The sequence below is a fragment of the Pinus tabuliformis genome, chromosome 6 (genome assembly GCF_031772625.1).
Source record: "Pinus tabuliformis cultivar Carrire ecotype Pingquan chromosome 6, CPIR1, whole genome shotgun sequence".
Taxonomy (NCBI): domain Eukaryota; kingdom Viridiplantae; phylum Streptophyta; class Pinopsida; order Pinales; family Pinaceae; genus Pinus; species Pinus tabuliformis.
In genome coordinates this window covers 2,053,312,373-2,053,330,908 of record NC_142292.1, presented here as the reverse complement: position 1 = coordinate 2,053,330,908, position 18,536 = coordinate 2,053,312,373, and positions in this window count along the sequence as shown.

The window sequence follows — 18,536 nt, the reverse complement described above, 5'->3', positions numbered from 1 at the left end:
AATAAAATATAATCATAAGATAAAAGTACCATATATGATAAGTCATGCTCATGTGCTTCAGTAATATTGACCTAATTTCAATCAATCCGACAAATACTAAGAGTACAAAGGCTAGATATTTAAAGAAAAATAGATCATATTCCATTCATTTAATCAAAACCTCCTCAAAAGTACATAAGTGTAATATCTTGAAAATTGTTTTTGATAAAAATTTTGGACCCCTCTCTTAATGCATGAGAGGGGTTTAAATACTAAAATATATGCCTAAAAATAGATTTCAAACAACCTTCCTCAGAATGGGCAAAAATAAAACTAAAATTAAAATAAATTAATGACTAGCTGCTTTGAAATTGATCGTTGTGGTTGCAAATATCAATCATTGGCTTGAGTTGAGGTGGCTGGTTGATTGTAGATTTTAACTGCCCAACAAATATGGCATCTATCAATGTTGGCACCATCTTTTGTGTAGATGTTTTTAAACACCTTAGAGTCATCCACTGGCTATGTCGTTTTACTAGAAACAAGAAGTATGTCTCCTAATTCAGGTTGGTTAGCTGTTTAATAGACGCTTCCTTTTCCTGCGCTGTCTATTTCTATCACTGATCTAGTTGCTTCACATTTGGTAAAAACACTGACACACATTCTTTGACAAGATTGGCACCATGAAGGTTTTCATTTACGACCTCTATTATGCTACTTGCTGCTCCTACTAATATCATTGTTTCCCTTTCTGCTTATTTCAATAGAGAATCCCAATCCCTAAACAAAATATCTTTGTGAGACTCCTTTAGCTTTGGTAGGTCAGCCTTTCTTCCATCGTCTGATTCTTACCAGGTGATAAATTCAGAAAACGTTTTGTGAATTTCTTCGTACTCAAGCATCATGTCAATTACTTGGTTTGTTAATTTATCACTGGTCTTGTAGTAAGGATTTATTTGCGAGATTTTCTGGCAGAATACTTCTTCTTGGTGCATTAGCAGGGAATTGGGGCTAACTGCTTCTTTGATGAATTCGTCAATCTGTATTTTGTCTTTGAATTTATCCATGATGGCTTGTATTCGTGAATCCTTTTCTACTAAGCTAGCCCAGTGCTATATCCTCATCTGCTCAAATTCTTTTTGAAGTTGGGCTACCTGTAATTTTTTTTGCTAATTAGTTTTTTCTTCGGTTAATTGTCGTTCTAGCAGTAGAATTTTCTATTCCTTTTACTTCAACATCACTTGAACATTCATCACCTTGTTAATGGTGGCTGTGGAATAAGCTTATGAGAATTGCGACAACTTTGTGGGATTCTATGATGGGTTGATAATGTGTCCTTCCACACAATATCCTTTGGTTCATTTTTCGAAGTCGTAACAATAGTGGTTTCCAGTTTCCTTTTCTTCCTTTGCCTTTTCACTACAGTATTGTGGGTAGGACAATAGAATATATCTAATGGAGGTATTTCCTCAATTCTTAAGACAATTTCGGAAGTAGGAATAGTAGGAATAATCTCAGTGTCCTGGTCACTTGTATCTCCTTCCCCTGTTATTTTTGGATTTTATTTATGTTTGGTTTGCTTGGGAGTTTGTATTTCAGATGTTTGCTCAAGATTTGTGTCTGTATGGAGATTTTTATTGAACTCCTCCCATTCTTGTTCCAAGTCGATGATTGGAGGTTTACCTGACTAAGTTGAAGTAGAAGCAATCTATGCCTATTCCTTTTCCAAGGCCTGCTCAGTTGTCTCCTCTATACTTCTAGCTGTGTCTTTCTCAGACTCTTTATTTGTGTTTCCTCCCCCATTTTGAGATTGTTTTTTTGAGTGTTTTGACTCATGAGTCAACTTCTCTTGGGTTTCTTCTTTAGAAATTTTTTTGGAACTTCCCTCCAAGCTCACACTAGGATTTCACTCTCTTATTGGTTCAATATGAAGTAGGTCGAATGGGACCTTCGACAGTCTCTTATTTCTATACACATGGAAAGCATTAATATCTTACAAGGTCAACAGTAGTGATGCCATATGTATAACTTGTGAAAGTTTTTTTGCTTGTAGGAAGGGGTCATCAAAGGCATCCTCTTCATGGGTGAATTGTTTGAATTTTACCATAGTAGTAAATTGCTTAACAGTTTGATTTGGGTCATATTTCCTTCCTGGAACTGTAGCCAATTTCAGAGACATAATAATATTTGCTTCCTTTAATGCATGTACATAATCATGTAGTGAAAAAGCACCACATTGTAATGGGTAGGTAGGACGAATGGATTTATTTTGTTCTTTTAGTCCTCTGGTTAAGCCCCATTCCCTTGCAGTGTGGTAGGCTATTTCTCTGGCCAAAAGTTTGTTAGGGATATAATATGGGAGGAAATTTGGAGAAGCAATGCTCCCAAAAACTCTAATGTAGGTGAACATCTCTTCCCCAAACCATCTGGCTACTGGAAAGATATCTACTTCAGCCTCTTGAGGAAACCTAGGGCCTAGTATATCAAAAGCTGCTTTATGAATTGACAGCATAACCCCTTGATAGTTTTTATAAAAATGGGGGTGGAACTAAGATTCCCACAAAATTTTATGGTATACAAGGATGGGAAGCGGGTTCTATACAGTCCACTTACATCAATATTCAAAAACTGAGAACTAAAACAAATTGCATCCATAACAAAAGAACTCATAAATAAAGGGGGAAAAATCCTTAAAGAATTACTTCTTTTCCTTCTATATTCCATAATGGTCTTTGAAAAATTGTTTGATAAAATTTGAGTCCAGTTCATAATCATTGCATTAACTACTACATCTATTAACGAGCACCATTCCATGTAAAATTTGGTGCTATCAGGTCTATTGAATAACCTACATATCATTGCCGTTACGAAACTATGAGGGGGGAGAAATGGATGCCATGGAGTACATACAAGTTTTATACCATTTGAGTTTGCCTCTGCTTGATCTCCAGGTTTGTATAACGTCTTATGGGTCATCATCCTCTTTGGCGAATTTCTCAAGGCACTATATGTTGTAGAGCTTTTTAGGCTCTGGTAACTGGTACATTAGTCGTAGGTTGTCTGGTGAGAAAGACCCCATGACCTGTTGCCTTTTATTCTTGAAGGTTCTATATGAGATGTCTACCTCATCAATTACCCATTTGACCATATCCATGTATGGTATTATTTTTGGTCTCGCATCTATTCGGTGTAGGAATGAACATGTTGTTTCTAAATAGGAGGTGTCAGATGACTCTTGAGCATTAGCCGTGGCCTTTGTTACTAGTGGCCTGGATTCTCTTCTTCTAACAGGTTATACATGGCTTCCCATGTCATGGTTCCTCTGTCCTTGCTGCATGTGGTATTAGAGAAAAGTAGTACCATGTCTGATTTCTTAGATGCAGTCGCCTTTCCCTTCTTCGCCATTCTTTCTAACGATGTTTTCTGCAGAGGTTTCCTGAAATGGAGCAAATGGAATTTATTGGATAAACACAAGAGAGAATGACAGTGAGAATTAAATGATACAGTTAACCTCTAAAGGTGACAAGAAAGGAGCTTTTATTCACAACGTAGATGAAAAGATATCGTATCACGTCGAGCCGCTTGTTGTGGGGGAAAGTATCCAACTCGGAATGACCCTAACCCACTCTAAGGGTGACAGTTCCTTAGCAACAGCTGAAAGCAAAGCTATCTAAAGTTTCTTCTTTATGACATGCAAAAAGGGATAGATCCACTTACCGATGTCTTACGCAAATGGTCGATCCTATCTCCTTTGTTTGCCGCTTGCTCCCAGCTCCAAGTCTTTTCACGGGCCCAGCTACACGAGATCCTGCAAATAAGACAAAGAAAAGGAAACTACAAGAGGCATGCATGCATAAATGATTCAAGGATTAGCATAAATCAAAGACGCAAGTAAAACAATTCATCATTGAAACACATGCGAATAGAAGAACCTCAAATGCTTTATTAATGTATGGAAGTAAGGTTCAGGCGGTGATACAACCATGAGAGGTCCAATCCAGCATCACCTTCCCGACGGAGAGAAATCTCTTCTTCACCTCCCTCAAGCAATCACCCAATACTCTCAACTGCAAACCAACAGCGATTCTTTGCACTGAATTCCGCCCTCCCAGATCCCATGGGATGAGATCCTTATATAGAGTTTTGGAGTGAAGGAAAGTCATGTTGATGTGTGACTTGCTGTGCTCTTCAACTCCAGTTGTTATTCAGTCCTTCACTTGGAGTTTCTACCTTCCACTTGGAGTTCTAGAAGCTCTTAACTCATTATTAGGCGAATCTTTTGATCACATGCCTTTCTGGAAGCTTCCTGGGCACTGGCACTTTGAGAAAAAGATTCCTCCACATGTCCAGTTACGCCCAACGCAGGTAGCCTTTGTCCTACCTGCTTTGCAACGCAGGTAGCCTTTGTTGCACCTGCTATGCAACGCAGGTACCCTTTGGAGCAGCTGCTTTGATCCAAAATTGACCTGTTTTGAGTGTTTTTTCAGTGGAAGACTAATTTGCAGAGCTGTGGTTTGCTGACCTTGTTCCTCTAAGGGTAAGAACAACATGTTTGGGGACTTTGGATCCCTCAGATTATCGACATTTCATGCTCCATGCTGTGAGGCACAAAAATGTCTATAACAGTTGCCCCCTAAAGTATGAGGTCGTTTATCGGGTGAAATGCTTTATTAGGAGGATCCGAAGTTCATTCAATCGTCGGGAGATGACCTGTAACAAAATACAATACAATACATCATTTTTCATACTTTCTTTTCATGATCTAGCTGAGGCGGGCATTTCCCATGCTCAGCTTTATAAATACATTTGCTGTACATAAATAGACGATCGTCTGATAGTAGACTGATAATTCTCTGCTTTTAATTATCATCCTTTTAGTAGGATGATCATCTGCTGCACATGTCTATGTTTTTATCTCCTGAATATATATCGCAGCCCGGATGGATGAAACTAGATCCGGGGTATTCAAACTTCCGATCTTCACACTAAGTACAAGTCGATCCATGTGAGAATTTCTTGAAGTCGAACATGGAAAGACATCGCTTGATTACCAGTCAATAATGTAAACTGTTAACAAGCGCGAGACGAATCACCGATAATGATGATGACCCTCAAGGTACTGCAGCACAATTCACGTGGCGTGAATATATGATCTGACGTCGAACACCACGCAAAGTCCCCCGGTCGAAGGTCATTAATGTATACCTATCGCCGGAAGTGAGAAACTTGCCATTGAGGCATGCAAGCTTCAAAGTACTGAGGGGGTGTTCCTAGATCAACTTCTTGGATAGTGAGTTGATGTCGACAAGAAGCGATCCGTCAAAGGAGGGCCTTAATGAATCCCACATCAGTGACACGGAACGGAGCTAGTGATGATGGTGAAAACGATCTGTGAAATATGATTCAGGGTGGAGGTCATGGAAGGATGAAAGATGATGTATGGTAGTGGATGGGACCCGATTGACACTTTCTGAATGACATCTCTTGAACATATAACGACACTGATGTGATGGATCGGTAGCATTACCCCATGTATGGGTGGTATGGCGAGACCATGGTGAAGGGACCGGTGAATGATAATAACCCAACCCGATATTTACGGAGGCAAAAGTGTCATGTTCAAGAGCGACCTGCTACCATTAAGCTTTGAGGTTCTCCCAATTTTTCCCCAGTCATTTCTGACCAGTACCTCTTTATTTTTGTCAAGCTTGAGGAGGATAACATATGCTTGTTCTATAACCTGCCCTTCGGGCAAGCCCATCGCTATGTTTTTAATGAGCCTAGCGATAGGGAAACTCGTTCTCGTCTACAGACAAGTTTGTCGCTTATCACCCCTTTTAACGAGCCCAGCGACAAAGACAGCTCGGTCCTTTTCATTTTTAGAGAGTCTGAAAAGGGTACATAAAGTGGACTCCAGGGGTCCTTTTTCGTCATCTAATCCCTTAAGTCCGAAAAAGTATAAAACAATACAGAAGGGATGAATGTTCGATAGCTTTATCGAGCCGAACTAGACAAGCGCTCGATCTTTTTGTGCAATAATCCCTCAGGTCCAAAAAGATTAAAATCTAGAGGAGGGATAGCTCTTCCGGTCTTTTTAACGAGCTGGAAGGCCAAAACTCGGCAATCTTTTCATATTTTACGAGTCAGTTGAAAAGAGCTTAAAGAAGACTCGTCTTTTGAGGAACGAGTGATAAACAGGGATAGCTACAGATTCCAGGTACGGGTTGGAATTTTCCAATCACGGCAGTGTCACAAGGATGGCTAGGTGAAATCACTCTTCGCAGCTGTTCCTCAAAATGGGTAAACAATCATATGGAGGTGAACGATCGGCCAAATGAAAGTGGAGGTGGCAGGTGCAAAACACGACCAAGGCTTTTATGGTTGATCAGGTTACATACTTAATGGTTATTTACCGAGATGGGTTCATTTTTTAACGAGCTTGAATGCGCCAAAACACTGCTCAATCTTATGTTTATTTTTTAACGAGCATGAACTATGTGCTAAAACTGCTCGGTTCTTGCGTTTATTTTTTAACGAGCATGAACTTTGCCAAAACTGCTCGTTTTTACCAGTCACAAAGTAGGAAGGTCTCGTGTGAGATAGCTATTTTTTATGGAGCTTTATCTCACGAAGCTATGCTCCATATCCTCTCTTTATGCAAGCTGGGTATCGGCTAATCCTACGAGTTTAACGGGTTAGACCTACAGGTTTAAAGGGAGGACCTAAAAAACTAAAAAACAAAATAGCCGCCCGTGCTTGCATTCTAAGAGGTTTGCATGTCCCCAGGTGTAAGTCTAATTTCAAGGTTACCCCTCAATTTGCAGGTAAAACATTTGTTTGACCGGGAGAGGCCTACCTCTTTCTGGTTACCCAAAGATTGTTCTGTTAATTCTTTTAAACAGAATCTTTCTTCGGCGATGTCTATCATTAGGTTATCCAAAGATGGTTACAATCTGTTGCAACAAATAGCATCTCTTTCTTTGGGGGCTGCCCCTACTTATCCTTTAAAACATTTGTTTTAATGGGTGAGGCTGGCCTTTTACCCACAGACGGTACCTACTTGCTGCCGCAAACGGATCCCCTTCTTTGGTAGAGCCTACCTATCTAGACAAAGGTGAATGACCATTTGTATCAAACACATAACTTTGACAAAAGAATCTTATTCCAGAACAACCCTATCCTAACTGCCCCTTCTGAGATTCCCAGTCTCTCTTTGCCTTCCTGTCCTTCTTCTTCCTTTCGAAGAGGATGGCTCAGAGGAAGATTCACAAAGATGAAGGAGGGGACAGGGTACGGACTAGTCATATTCTCCCGCGGAAATTCTACTTTACACCCAAGGTTTTTTCTGCCTCCAGAGCAGACCAGGATGCATGCCCCCTGGGTTCCAGCCTTCCTTTCCCGAATCACTCGCCTTCATCAGGAAGAAGAACCGGAGGTAGAGACCCTTCTTGATCGAAAAGACCATTGAGGATAGGTATGTGGCTATTCGCGATGCGTGATCCCGGAAGTGAAAGTTGGTCTACGAGCTTGACCATTCTTCCTTCGTATGGAAAACACATTATTCGAAAGAGTGAGTAGACTATTGCTTCCATGCAATATATGTAGTCCCGTCCAAGGAGTAGGTTATAATCCAAGGGTCCTTGGACGACCATCAAATTTATCTTGACGACCTTCCCTTTCAAGGTAATAGGCACATTAGGTAGAATCCCTAATGGTCGACTGGTTCCTCTGTCAAAACCCGAGAGATTTCTTGTCTCAGGCAAAAGCGTCGGGCAACCCAGTGCTTTCCAAGCAATTGATGACAGAATACTCACAGATGCCCCTTCATCAATGATAGTTCCAGCGATCGCCATTTGGTATATTTGGACTATAATTCTAAATGGTATACTGGCTGGTAACCGGGGTCTGCCTAGTTGGTTCCAATCAAAGGACACAACTAGGTTGCTTGGTGGTGGGACCGAATATACGGCCGGATATGATCCTGACGATGCTCCTTCCTGCGATAAAGGAGTGGGCGCATTGCCCAGGTGCTCATCAGAATCGGTGTTGACGAAAAGAATATGGACGGTGTCATCCTTACTCTCTTCGGTGAGGGCGTCAACTGAAGATGAATCCTCAGTGACTGTGGTGTGTGAAGGTGAAACTTCTGAAGGGAGAACCGGGTCAACTGCCGTTTCGACCTTTGGACTTTCGTCCGGTCCGGATTCAGTAGGTTCACTTTCAGCGACTGACACTTCAGCTGGCCCTATGAGCGGGGCAGCTGTATTTTCGACCAACGAAGGACTTGGCGCGAGTTTTTGATGTCCAGGAGGAAGTAGCACCGGTGTCACAGGTTGATCTTCCAAAACTCTTTTTGCTTCGTCGAAAAAGGGACAACGGCGAAGGGTGTGATTGCCTTCACACAGTTCGCAGGGGGATCTCATTCCCCTTCATCGTCTAGAACCTTCACTTTCGCTGGTCGACGGTAAGCATTCAACCTGGTTGTCAGAGGTTGACGCTTCCGAACTGTGGAAACGAGGGGACCAGTCCCTTAGTATCCGGGGAATACTGGGACAATCACTGTGGAAGTGGTTCCCTCTACATATGACACATGGCGATTTGGGCCCGGTCCATGTTGTGTGTGGGTTTTCGTTAGATACCTTCTGCTTGCCCCCAGGCGCCTTTGGCTCCTTCTGCTTCTTTTCTTTCTTCTTCTTTTCCTTCTTCTTTTCTATGGGAGCTCCGCTTCTGGCGGCTTGACCTTTCGAAGAAGAAGGATCGGAGGAAGGTGTATAAGAAGTGGAAGGTTGGAGGGTAGCTCTAGACTGGTCTAACTGTTGACTTGACTGTTCAGGAACCGTGGTGGTCTGAACTACAGCGGTTGAGAATAGCCATACTGGCAGACCAATTGTCAGTCCTGGAAGCGACAATGTGGCCATGTGGGGCGCACCAACTTCTCCCCAAGAAGAGAAAGGGCTAGGGGTCCCATCATGTGGAATCCCTTGGTCGGTGCGTTCCATGTTCTCAACCTTAAGATCAACATAGGAATCAGGGGTGATTATGTTCCGTTTAGAATGAATTTTATTATGACGACGCTTTAGACACAACTTGCTTTTTCACTTTTTAAGAGTCGAGAAAAAGCTAAAGATGACTCTAGTCTCCTTCGATGTATTAACAAGCCCGAAGTGACAAATGCTCGGATGGACTTTTTCAGTTATAGAGTTTGAAAAAGGCCAAAAGAAACTACTCTGGAGTTCTAGGCAAGGGTGTGCCAAACCTTTTGCGAAACCACAGAATACGTTTTACGGTACGAGTGGTCGATCTTCGTGAATGCTGTGTTCACTGCATCACGATCAGTAGGGCGGCCGACACGGCTTCCTATGGATAAAGGCTTTGTTCCTATAGGGGTCCCCCAATATACGCGACGGTACGCGGGGGCACAAGTCCGTATTAGTGCTATCGTCCCTCAGGAGGAATCACCCACCTTCGTAGAGATCGACAGTCACTATGTTTAACGACGCCGGTTCACGTCTCTACCTAGACCTCTATTGTGTTTCGTTATGTTTCAAAGCGTTGTTAGATAAATTCAGTTCTTTTTAGGTTGATCTTGCTTAGCAGTTTGCCTTTATGGATCACCACGTGATGTATATACAACTCCTAAATGCAGTCTAAGAATGATAAGCAAGCTTTTTCAATTCTTTCAACTTATGAAAACCTTAACTACTGAAGGAAAAGAAAGACATCATCTTTTCAAACAGATCATGGAGCACACACTAATGCACTTTCCCTAAATCGACATGCAAACTGTCAAAATGCACATGCACAATGCAAGTATTTCTTTTCTTCTTCCTTAATGTTGATGTATACAAAAAGAAAGTTGTTGTATAAATTCAAATTCGATTTCAAGCATAAGCAAACAAGTTTTGTCCAATAATCAAGAGAAAATCTTAAGATTCACTCGTTTCAACACAAGAAATACTGAAATTCGAACCATATAACGAAAGCAAATGTTCAAGCAGCTATGAACAACAATAAACTAGCTCTCAGAATCAGAATGGCACTTTCTCACAGGTCTAGATCCAAGAGGTCATAGCAAGACTAGTTCACTTTCGCTATGGGAAACTGTGAATGACAACAAGAAATACAATAAGAACAATCACGGTTTCTTCATACAACTGAGGGGGAATGAAGGCAAAGAGAAGTGGTTTCAGCTGGGTATACAGGTTGACAACAGGCTGCAAAAACAATACTGAAAACTGGGCAACAGACAGTGGGGAATCCCAGTTGCACAAGGAAAAACTGGATCAGCGTAGGTGCTGCACTGTCAACCTGCGATGCAGCGCAGGTAGCCCCTTCGGGACCTGCGATGTCAGTGCAGGTAGCCTTTGTTGCAGCTGCACTGATGAGACAACTCTCGTCTCTCTTAGATTCCGGCTCACAGTTTGCTAAAAAATGAACGGTTTTTGGCCAAATCAGTTGCTATCAGTCAAGTATACTCTAGAGGATGATTAAAGGAGGATGAACACTATCACAAAGAGCTAAAAGAGTCCTTGTGGATCAGCTCTTCAAATCATAAACATGCCCAGCACTGGGCTAGAGTAGCTGCCCTCTACTTTGCATTCGAAGGACTCGCATGCAGTTCGATTTGGTACTCTTTTGTTTAAGAAATGAATAGCAAGAAACACAAGCTACCAACAAGACACGATCCCCAGTGGAGTCGCCAGTCTGTTGTGGGGGAAAGTATCCAACTCGGAATGACCCTAACCCACTCTAAGGGTAACAGTTCCTTAGCAACAGCTGAAAGAAAAGCTATCTAAAGTTTCTTCTTTATGACATGAAAAAAGGGATAGATCCACTTACCGATGTCTTGCGCAAATGGTCGATCCTATCTCCTTTGTTTGCCGCTTGCTCCCAGCTCCAAGTCTTTTCACGGGCCCAGCTACACGAGATCCTGCAAATAAGACAAAGAAAAGGAAACTACAAGAGGCATGCATGCATAAATGATTCAAGGATGAGCATAAATCAAAGACGCAAGTAAAACAATTCATCATTGAAACACATGCGAATAGAAGAACCTCAAATGCTTTATTAATGTATGGAAGTAAGGTTCAGGCGGTGATACAACCATGAGAGGTCCAATCCAGCATCACCTTCCCGACGGAGAGAAATCTCTTCTTCACCTCCCTCAAGCAATTACCCAATACTCTCAACTGCAAACCAACAGCGATTCTTTGCACTGAATTCCGCCCTCCCAGATCCCATGGGATGAGATCCTTATATAGAGTTTTGGAGTGAAGGCAAGTCATGTTGATGTGTGACTTGCTGTGCTCTTCAACTCCAGTTGTTCTTCAGTCCTTCACTTGGAGTTTCTACCTTCCACTTGGAGTTCTAGAAGCTCTTAACTCATTATTAGGCGAATCTTTTGATCACATGCCTTTCTGGAAGCTTCCTGGGCACTGGCACTTTGAGAAAAAGATTCCTCCACATGTCCAGTTACGCCCAACGCAGGTAGCCTTTGTCCTACCTACTTTGCAATGCAGGTAGCCTTTGTTGCACCTGCTATGCAACGCAGGTACCCTTTGGAGCAGCTGCTTTGATCCAAAATTGACCTGTTTTGAGTGTTTTTTCAGTGGAAGACTGATTTGCAGAGCTGTGGTTTGCTGACCTTGTTCCTCTAAGGGTAAGAACAACATGTTTGGGGACTTTGGATCCCTCAGATTATCGACATTTCATGCTCCATGCTGTGAGGCACAAAAATGTCTATAACACCGCTCTTAACATAAATACCATTAAACTTATTAACTACCCACTAAGGTCTCTTATCATTGCCTTTATTACTCATTAAACCATCGCATCACAAACGAGAAGGGAAAAACTTTAAGGTGGCAAGTTTAAACTATGAAAATGTTGACTATGTGATTGTGATAAGATTATCACAATATCGCAAATCGCACTATCACATTTTCGGTTGTGTGTTTTTTCCAGATTTGTTTAATATTCTGCAGGATGCGAGATAAGCAACATATTTTTTTTTTCATTTAGCGTAGTTTGCCTAAATGAATAATTACTTCGTAAAGTGCTTTTTTACTAATCACCAAACTTAACTTGTAGTTTATAACATTTTTTTATCGGGTCCGGATTCTATCACACTTTGCAAACTTTTTCAGTTCATAAGATTGGCTTTCAAGTAAAGTGTCGTGATGCAATAAATATTGGCTCGCTCTACCGCAATATTGCATTTTGCATATTATGACAGGCTTTGTGAGTTGCGTCTTTTGTGAAAGTTGATATGCAATTGTGATAAGAATTTTATTTTACAATGAATACCTTGATCTTCTGATATGTGATTAAAGCAAGATTTTCTAGTGTTAAAGGGATTCAACTTGATATCTTAATTTATTTCTAAAAATTTAAAAAGAAAGCACCCAAGTGCTAGATTTTTCATGGAGGGCTTTTAATAAAGGGTACCCATTTATTAATAGAATATTAACTATTCAATCAATAAATGGTGGGGGGGGGGTGGTGTTTGAATAGCAAAACACTTCCATATTTCAAACTTCTCTAAGGAAAGAAAATAAATTATGTCTTGGTTGTTTCTAGATAAAACCATTAAGCCTAGGGAGATTGATTCTATCCGTAGAAGGAATTCCTCCATAAAACAACTTGGAAAATCAGTTTATCCTCTTAGGACCTATGAAAATGACTCTATTTGACTTGTCCAGACAGTTATTTGACCTAGGAAAGCATAATTTCAAGCTTTTTTAGGGCTATTTTGATGTGTTTTAAGCAAATTTGCGCCATCACACTTTCTCTTATGAGATAGAGTGTTCCAATGCACTTGACCCATTTTATAAGTGTGATGGCTTGCACTGGTTTATATATACTACTTGTGATGACCCCTGTAAAGGCAAACAATTTGCATTTCCTTGCCTTTCTTTGAATTATTTTTTTCTTGGAGTGTCTTCATGAGTCTATAGTCTCTCCAAGCTCTTTGTAAAGCCAACAACTTATTTGTAATTGAGTTTGATTTCATTTTTTATGAGAGATCACTTCTTTCTGTTTCTTCTTGTCAGTTAGGGTTTCTAATCATTTGGCTTAGTTATTGATTTGTTCAAAGAAATTCATGTTACATTTATGATCTATGTGAATATTTTTGATTCAATAATATAGTCATATTTCATTTTTTGTTGCATTGAAAATTGAAAAGGAAAAGAAAAGGGAATTTTATTTCTTCGTGCATTAGGGATTTGAATCTTTGCATTGGAATAGTCAAAGTTGAAGATCTTGTTTGGAAGTTCTTATTTGCTGTATTATTGTCTAGAAATTTTTCCCTTCTTTAGATAGATATTCATTGAATGAAATAAAGTTCCTTTTCTCATGCTAATTACATTTTAGGAGTTCAAAATCGTCATAACTCTCACTCTGAGAAGGGGATTGGAATTCTGTAACAATTGGCAGATAGTGAACAGAATATAGTTTTAATTGTATTAATTGTAGAGTTGAAGGAGGAAACAGTGACACGTGGAACTATGTACAAGTTCGCTCTACTGAACTAGTCCATAAATAGGTCATTGTGAGAGATAAGGCATAACTTTGCCTCGAAGAATTCAAATCGGGTCAGATCCATGAAATTTATAAAGAAGAATCAGAGAGATACTTTAGGACTGAAGATCACATATTGGGGATCTGAAATAACAAAGATACATTATATTCAATATGTGCTCCTAGAAGGAAAGAAAAAAACTAGATCAAGCGCTGTTAAGGGGTGCAAAGGACTAGAGTTTCTAGGGCAGCAAAGAGAAAGGTGCAGAAAAATGATGCAGCAAAGGTAAGATCTAGGTAAGTATCTTCTGTATATGCATGTTCATCTCTTAATTACATTAGGTTATTTGTATTCTAATTTGTTGTTTTTGTTTAGCACTGACATATGCTCTGCAGGAAGAGGTAACTTTTTCTATTGTCATGTCATGGGTATTTCCTTGAAGACTTTTTGTAGGTATTATATATTCATCAAGAGAAGACTCAATGCATAATCTAATGTTATGAAGAGTGAGAAAGGGTAGCATGAAAAGAGTAGCAATCAAGGTGCAGAACAACAACAAGAAGTTCATCACATGAAGTCCTCAAGTGGGCAGCACTGCATATAGTCATTGTAAAAGTATCATTGTACAGAGTCATTATAAAAGCATCATTGTGAAAGTTGTACAAATGTCTATCTACCAAGAGTTGAAGAGGCAGTGTCAAGAGGTCTAGGATCATCATTAGGTGGTTGTGTCATAGTTGGGGTTATGGTCTAGTGTGTCTTCCTCTTCTACATCATTCTATATCATTGTAAAGTGGACAATTTTCCCTAGTACATGAGTCCATTCTTCTTTATTCTTCTATAGGGTGGTAGGATGGTGTTAGCTTGGTGCATGAAGTCACCAATAGGTTCAAGCATGTGAAAACTTCAGGGTGGTACGGTGGTGCTAGGGTGAGTTGTAGCTCATTGGGTGTTGGGGCTTCGAAGAGTTGACTATTGAAGAATCTCGGGCGTTAGAGTGTCCATCTAGTGGGAGCTGGAAAAGAATTATTTTCTCGATTCTAGGAAGTCGGAGCTTTATTTTCAATTGGAGTTGAATATTAAAGAATTATTAGAAAAGCGTTTAGGTGGTTTTTGTCCTGCAGGGTTTCCACCTTAAAAAATGCGTGCATTTGTGTTCCTTTTGTTTACTATTATCATTGTACAAACACTGATTATATTTGAAGATTAACTAATTCTCTGAAAGATTAATAATAATACTAATTGAAAGGAATACTGATTCAACACCCACTCCCCCCAGTATTTCCAACAATTGGTATGAGAGCTTGGTTCCTTCAATAACAATTTAACAACTGGAAGGAGATCATGGAGCATACCAAGAATGGTGTACCTCTATTCAATGAAAGTAATTATGCACTTTGGAAAGGAAGAATGGAGGTATATGTCTTGGCGTGAGGTTACAAAGTATGGGACACTGTTCAAAATGGATTTACACCAACCACAGATGAACAAGGTAAGAAGAATTTGGTAAATGATGCAAAAGAAAAGAATATTATTATCAGTGGACTTATTGAATCTGCTTATCATAAGGTGTTGGGTTGTAAAACCACCAAAATGTATGGGAAAAGCTTAAGAATATATATGAAGGTGACTCAAATGTCAAAGAAGAAAAGCTTCAAATCTACAGAGAAGAATTTGAGCAACTCAGAATGAAAGAAGATGACAACATTACTGCATATTTCCAACACGTTGATGAAATAACCAACACTATGGAAGGATTGGGAGAGCCTGTTGATGAGAATACTATTATACGAAAGATTCTTATAATGTTACTGTTATTTGGACTTTTCCATATACCGATAAATACAATTTCCCTAGGTGGGTAGCTACACCTAGAACAACAAATTTAAAGTGCTTATCCATTTTCTATAGAAGATAAATAAGACAAGGGACCCACTTGTTATCTTTTTCTTTCCCTCTGTCTCCTTTGTATGGCTCCCATTGCTCCTTCTCAAACTTAATCTGCTCGACAAGTACCCACATTCATAAACAGAGGACAAAAACCAATCAAAGCAAGAGATCTATCTACTATAAGCAAATGGAATCGAAAGCATTTACACATATAATCATGATACATAAAGACAAGAATATGGGAAAAGGTGTAAACAACTTTATTAAGTAGAAAGAATAGTTACAACCATGAAGTCTGATCCAATGTCACTCCTCCAGCTTGATTTCCATCCAACATCACATCAAAAGCACAACATTCTAGCAGCATAACAATACTTTCGTGCAACCTCAAACCTCACACCAATAGTATCTCCTTACAAATTCTCAAAGTCCAACCCTTGATCACTTAGATGAGTGCTCAATTTATAGGAAAATGGAGGTGGTTTGGTCATAAATAAGGGTATTGAATGGCCTTCCAAACATAGAGTTAGTTTCCATGGAGGAAGGGATGAGAGGATAGGAGTTTACTTAACTCATTCGCTATCCAATTTCAAGCTCATAGGAGATGATAAGTGTGGGAATCTTCTAGAATGCTCCAAAAGATAAGAATATTCCTAGAACCCTATGAAGAATTCCCTCATCTTGCCTAGCACAGGTAAAAGTGGGCCTAAGTGCACTAAAATGCACCCTTACATGGGCCTACCTACACTGAAGTGAATTTACCCCTGACCAAGGCTGCGCTGGTCCCTCAAGGAGGCATTTCTAGAGGGCTTCAGGCCAGGAAACTTTTAGGGAAGGAGGCATTCAAAAGTGATGACTTGTCTAGGGCATGTACCAACTGGATTAAGGTTTGATGAGCCCTAATAGTATTGATCTGAATGTTGGGAGTGATGTGACCAAATAGATCTGTAACAACTACCCCCTAAAGCATGAAGTTGAAAATGATAATGTCAAGTGATATGCTTTACGATGTGATGAGGAGGTTCCGAAGGACATGGTGACCTGCATCAATTACAATACATAATATCATGATATTTTAGATTTTTCATGAATTGTTCAAGGAAGCCATTCCCATGCTGAACATAAAAAATTTTCATTACATGTACATACATAGTTATCTGTAGATATAGACCCATGATAGGATGACCATTTCTGTAAAACCATTGTACAGATGATTTAGTAGTTTCCTGAAATCGCAACCCGGATGGATGAAACTAGATACGAGGTCTTCTATCTCATTCAATCATTCACTCAAATATGAGTCTAACCATGTGAATATGTTATCTAAAGTCGAACATGGGAAGACACCGTCTGATTACCAGCCAATGATGTAAGTTGTTAACAGACATGAGAGAAATCGCTGATAATGATAATGATCCTCAAGGTACTCCAGTACATTATGCATGGTGTGAATGGTTGTTTTGGTGTTGAACACCATACAAAATCTTTCGATTGAAGGCCATTGATGTCAACCTATCGCCGGAAGCAAGAAAATTTCCATTGATGTATGCAAGCCTCAAGGTACTAAAAGGGTGTTTCTAAGTCAACTTCCGGGATAATGTGCTGATGTCGACAAGAAGCGACTCATCGCAGGAAGGCCTTGATGTATCCCACATCAATGACATGAAATGAGTGTAATGATTTTTGGAGATGGAATGTGACTGAAGACACAAGGTTCATGAATGGCGGTCACGAAATTGAAGGTTTATGAGTATTGCAAAGGATGAATTGAACTGAGTGACTTTTCTTGAACATGTCAGTGACATTGAATGAATTGGCAGCATTGACCCAAAACCAAAGTAATGGATGGTATGATAGACCAAGGTATGATGAACATCAAGTAGATAACCCAACCCAAGTAGTCACAATGCTGAAGTGAAAGTGTCATGTTCAAGAGAGACCGACTGCCATAAAGTGGTTTACCCCTTTTCCCATTTTCCCCAATCATTTCTGACCAGTACCTCCACGGGAAATTTTAGGGGCGAATTTTCGCCCTTAGGCAGAATCAAGGGGTTTTAAAGTTTTAGTGGGCGAATATTTTGTATCATAGTACATTTTTATAAATTGCCTCAAATTTATTTTATAAAAAAATTAAGGTATGGAGGTTTTCCCACCTTATTTTAAAGGAGAGGGTAAAAAAGGTAAATTTAGCCCTTGAAATTAGGGGTTACAACCTTCCATATACCCTAATTTTCAAGAGTAGGTTTTATTTAAGTGAATCCCATGGGCCAAATACCATATTTATAAAATAGGTATGGTAAATTAATAAAAATATAAATAAATGAGAGGTATGATAAATAAATAAATTTTTTTTATATTTACTCCATAAGTCACCTTATATACATGCAAGGGTGTAAACAAATAAAAATATAAATAAAGTGGAGGTATGGTAAATAAATAAAATCTCTTTTTATACTTACTCAAAAGGTATGGTAAATAAATAAAAATATAAATAAACTAGAGGTATGGTAAATAAATAAAACCTCTTTTTATATTTAGTCCATAACCCTCTTTCTATTTATGAAGGCTAAAAAAAAAGGTTTTATTTAAGTGAATCCTATGGGCCAAATACCATATTTGTAAAAGAGGTATGGTAAATTAATAAAAATATAAATAAATGAGAGGTATGGTAAATAAATAAAACAATTGTTTATATTTACTCCATAAGTCACCTTATATTTACGAAAACTCAAAAAATGAGTTATATTTAGGTGAAACCTATGGGCAAAATACTATGGGCCAAATACCATGGGCTAGATTATTATTAATACCATGCAAAAAAACATTATTAACCCTAATATTAGTATTAATACAAATAAAAATGGCACATGGTATTGACCGATGGTATTCACGTGGAATGTAGCCTATTTAAAGGGGGGAATTAAACCAGCATAGCTCCATCTTTACTCTGGATCTACTAAGCCCCGAGAGGGATCAAATATCGTGATATGCAAACTAGCATAAGGTGAAAAAATATTTGATCCCTGATTGGTGGATCAAGAGTAAAAATGGATGTTGTAATTTAATTTATGTTAAATATTTTAACTTGGTTAAAATAAAAAATAAAATAAAAATCAATTATTAATTTTATTAATTTTTATAAATT